At 39.8% G+C, this 4,993-nt stretch overlaps 1 pseudogene; it reads left to right on the forward strand.

The window, feature by feature from the left end:
* Nucleotides 1-1,125: 1,125 nt before the first annotated feature.
* Nucleotides 1,126-3,670, forward strand: LOC136152757 (cilium assembly protein DZIP1 pseudogene; annotated as a pseudogene).
* The last annotated feature ends 1,323 nt before the right edge of the window (nucleotides 3,671-4,993 follow it).

Below are 4,993 nucleotides of genomic sequence, written 5' to 3' on the forward strand. Positions count from 1 at the left end.
CACAAAGTATAAAAAAAAGCAACAACCCCAGCTTATATGAGCGTGTTGACTATTGACAATGTCACTATTAAGAATATAAGGAAGTTAGTTTTGAGATATTTTCTAATGCAAGGTGGGCATTTAAAAAATGAAAAAAAAACTATAGACATATGAATTCAGTATTGACTCAATCTATTCTATTCATAGTCTGATAAATTAAATAATATTTAAAATGGCTACATTATATTCATAAAATATCCAAGGTCAAGGTTATGCTGCAGAAATAGTATTTTAAGCTCTAAAACAACATGCTTACAGTGGCCCAAAGCTGCATATGGTACAAGTACTTCCGGAAAATGTACTTAACATGGGCCTAGTTATATTTTTTATTAACTCTAAACTTACTTCTAGCTGAAAAATAAGCTGTTTACTCTTAAAATTTCACGAACTTCCACCAACTCCATTTTCAGGATACTAATAGAACTTTATAATAAAACACTTCCAACATGAAAATATACATAAGAAAGACATTTTTTGTAAAAAAAAAAAAAAATGTTTAAAATAAAACCTGCTATCAGTTTTAGAAAAGAATTTACTTTAAAATCAGTTGGAAAAAATACACCTAGAGTACCGTTCCAAAGAAAAAAACTTTTTATGACTTCAGTGACACATTATTTTTAAGCAATAGCAGTATTAAATACCTTTATATGCTTCAAAATACTGTTGACAATTTGCTTTTTTTTTTTTTTTTTTTTAACATTGCATTAGGTGCGATTGAAGAGGCTGTTGTTCTCTGAGAGCCAGTTTCCTTGCTATTTCAGGAGATATTGTCAGGTAGGACAATTCTAGTTGGGGAGGCAGTGCTGAAATACTGTGATACCAAATACTGCTGAAGTTGGAGGGACCTCCAGCGCACAGGTGACAGTTACACGTCTAAAGCGTCACTCCAATCAGTCACAGTTACTAAGCTGCTTTTCAGTGTACTGGGTTCATCCTGAGGTCCTTCTCCCTTCCGCTCTTTCAGGTTAGTTGCACCCAGGCATTGGCATTTGAGTAGAATCAGACTCATTCTTCACAGGTGGAGGAGGTTCCGTCTCTTCTCTCCCAACTCTTCTCCGCATAGATCTCTCTTCCTCTAAGGATTATATGCCCCAGTCGTCATCGTCCACACCTGTACACTTTAAATCTTTTAGTTCTTTTTTGATGAACACGTCAGCAACATTAATTCCACCAACTGGCTTATTCACTGCCCTTCTTCCATTTGCACCTGTGACGGGAGAGCGTGGACTGTCGGCGGCTGAGCCCCATCGACGCGGACAAGGTGGCGGGCGCCGTGGACGTGCTCAGGCTGCAGAACATCACCTTCTGCAAGCTGGTAGGCTGAGAAGTGTCCAAGCTGCCAGTCGTGGGTGGGCCAGGTGCTGCTAAAGCTCATCTGCCTGGAGCAGCTCACCAAGTACCTGCAGCGCTCGCAGGAGTTCCGCACCTCGCGGCTGCGCTGGAGCCTGGCTGAGGACGCGCAGAGCAAGACGCGCCTCACCAAGCAAGCGAGCGAGATCAAGCTGCTCAAGGAAGACTGTAAACGCAGGAAGAAGTTGATCTCCACCCAGCTGCAGGTGATCGAGGCGGAAACCAGCTATTACCAATGCCATTTTTGTGACAAGGCCTTTATGAACCAAGCTTTCCTACAAAGTCATATTCAGCGCTGCCACCCTAAAGGTTCACATCTTGAGTGTAAGACAAGGGCGCAGACGGACAAGCTCCAAAGTGAGATCGACAAGTTGAAGGAGCAGCTGCCGCTCACCAAGTCTCAGCTAGAGTCTGCACAGCATGCCCACGCACTCAGGTTCTCTCAGGAACATGAAATGCAGAAAACAGAAGAGGAAGAATTTTTGAAGTTATTCGGATAGGTGGAAAGAAGAAGAAAAGGAGAAACTAGTTGATGAAATAGAAAAAGTCAAGGAAATGTTTATGAAGGAGTTTAAAGGACTGACTTCTAAGAACTCAGCATTAGAATATCAATTGTCAGAAATCCAGAGGCCCAATAGGCAGATCAAGTCTAACATAGGCATGCTAAAAGATGCACATGAGTTTAAAGAACATCCTCAGCATCCCCATGACTTCCAAAATGTGATGCAGCTACTTGACAGTCAGGAAAGCAAGTGGACAGTTCATGTTCAGGCTCTTCCTCAAGAACATAAGAAAGAAAAGAGCCGGCTCCTGTCACATATAGAGAAACTTCGAACCTCAGTGATGGATGATCAAAATGGAAGTAATGTCTTCTATAAGAAAAGGATAGAAGAGCTAGGGCAGAGATTCCAGGAGCAGAACGAGCTGATTATCACTCAGAGACAACAGATTAAAGAGTTCACCACTAAATCATTAAACAGTGACAGTGAACCCAAGGGGAATCTTTTAACCTGGCAGACTTTTGAATCTAAGCCAACTGCCCCAACTGTAACTATGAATGCCCCAGTCCCCCAGACACTGGATGCAAAGTCAAGTCTAACAATGGCACATGGAAGGGAAAATGAACAGAAATTAAATGACAACTAGATACATACAAGGAAAAGTTTGAAGAATAAGCCTTCCCTTACTAAGGAAATAACCATCTTGGAGCATAATTTGGTGGAGAAACTGGAAATCTTGGGGGTTAATACAGATATACACGGTATTCCAAGCGATCACTTGAATAGAGTGCTAAGAACTGTGGAATTAGCAAGACGTGAGCTTGAAAGACTAATACCTAACATTCAGTGAATTCGAGAATTCCTTGAACATCAGGTCAGCTGTAAAATTGAAGAGAACACTGCTGTCCATAGACAGGTACAGTGCTTCTCAAATGGACACCCTTTCAACTGGAGAAATACCCAAAGCAATACACCTTCCTCCCAAAAGCAGACAGCCGATTAGACAAAGACCTGTTTTTTTCTGATAGAATATCTGTTCCAAAAGTTAAGAAAAATACCACAGAAGATCGTTTTCCCAGAAGGTCTTCCACTATTGCGACCCCTCCCTTCAGTTCCCAGGAGGAGCTGAACGCTGACGCCCTCATCCAGGTGTTTGCTCTCCAGACTTACTTTCTATGCTGTCTTCTAAAAGCAGCAAGAGTAGTTTCAGAAAGAGCACAGTCAAAAGTGACACTGATTGGACTGAGGGAAGTGAAATTGAGGACTCTGATATGTCCCCCAAGCCCACAGGAACCTCCAACTGGAAAAGTTGAAGAGATGGTTTAAAATCAAAGAAATATGAATAAGCCAGTTACTATACCTTGTAAGGGCTTCCTAGGTGGCGCTAGTGGTAAAGAATCCATCTGCCAATGCAGGAGACATGAGTTAGATCCCTGGGTCAGGAAGATCCCCTGGAGAAGGGAAAGGCAAGTCACTCCAGTATTATTCCCTGGGAAATCCCATGGACAGAGGAGCCTGGCTGGCTGTAATCCACAGAGTCACAAAAGAGTCAGACACGACTGAATGACTGAACAGATAGCTTGTAATGACATCTATTTACACATTTTTATTTCAACTGGAAGCAGAAATGGATTTCAGGCAGGAGTATTTGAAGGGGTTTCTACCAGACAGATAAGTATAGGTATTTTTCTAATTATAAAACTTTTTAAGGAAAAACTGTTATTATTGCAAATTTTATAGCTACTGATATAAACCAAGATATGCTTAAACTGGACATATGATGGACAGTCATTTTTTAAATGACTAATTCTGGTTTTTAAATCACTAGAGAGTAATAATAGTAAGTATAAAATATATTGTGGTGATTATTAGGTGTTTATACTAAATTTCATAATAGCTGTCTGAATCAGAGTTACTTTTGTATATATGAAGGAAAGCACAGAGAAGTTAAACAATTTGCCCAAGATCACAGAATGGTAGGGCCAATATTTACATCTCATTGGTCTGGATCCCAAATCCATCCATTTACTGACAGCTTATAAATTCCAATTCGTGCTATTATTTTACTTTTTAATCCTCCACTTATTTTGCTTTCTTATATGAAGACTTATTTTTTCTTCCTATAATATCTCCCTTTACTTGGTTCTGTTTCCCAAAAGGATCGAGTGACTAAATAAATGAGCTGGAGCAGTAATGAGAGTTGTACTCAGCCATTGTCTCTTGGATCTTCTCAACCCAATAAAATAAATGCTATAATGTGAATCTGGAATGGAAATGCTGCTATAATGAAGAGCTTCTGAGTTTAAAACTATACACTGATTAGTGTGATCTTATTGGGTTAATAGCTAGCTTTCCTACTAGCTTCTAATCCCATGAGTGTAAATTCTTAACTTAGATGACTCTCCTTGTCATACCTCAGTAACAGCACAACCTTGGGTCTTAGAGTTGCACTCTATTGTGTCCTAGATGACTAGCCTAGATTTTTGTCCAAATTTATTAAACTCCACAGCCATGAAGACTAAATGTCATCAAGAAGACAATCACAATTAATATTAGGTAGTACAGCATGTAGGATCAATTTAAACTTCTATAATTTTTATTTTACCATAACTAGCATTTACTATTCCATAATTATGCTTTCTATAAGAAGTCAATTTTTTTCTTAGATAGGAACAAATTAAAATGACCAAAAATAAGATGTTAACAAAACTATCATCCAGAGGAAGCATACATATTTTGCAGTTTAGATTTATAAATAACACATAGGTGGCAGTACCACTTGGGCTTCCCTGGTGGCACAGGAGTAAAGAATCTGCCCGCCAATGCAGGAGACACGGGTTCAAGCCCTGGGTTGAGAAGATCCCCAGGAGATGGAAATGGCAACCAACTTCAGTATTCTTGCCTGGAAAATCCCATGGACAGAGGAGCCTAGGAGGCTACAGTCTAGGAGATCACAAAGAGGTGGACATGACTTAACAACTAAACAACAACAGCTGCAGTACCGTCTGAGTTTGATTGTTAATCTAATATCAAAAGATGTTAAACACAGGAACTTTCTTTGTCTTCATATGCCAATCTCTCCAAACTATTCTGTAGAAGTAGAT

Source organism: Muntiacus reevesi, chromosome 22 (genome assembly GCF_963930625.1).
Source record: "Muntiacus reevesi chromosome 22, mMunRee1.1, whole genome shotgun sequence".
Taxonomy (NCBI): domain Eukaryota; kingdom Metazoa; phylum Chordata; class Mammalia; order Artiodactyla; family Cervidae; genus Muntiacus; species Muntiacus reevesi.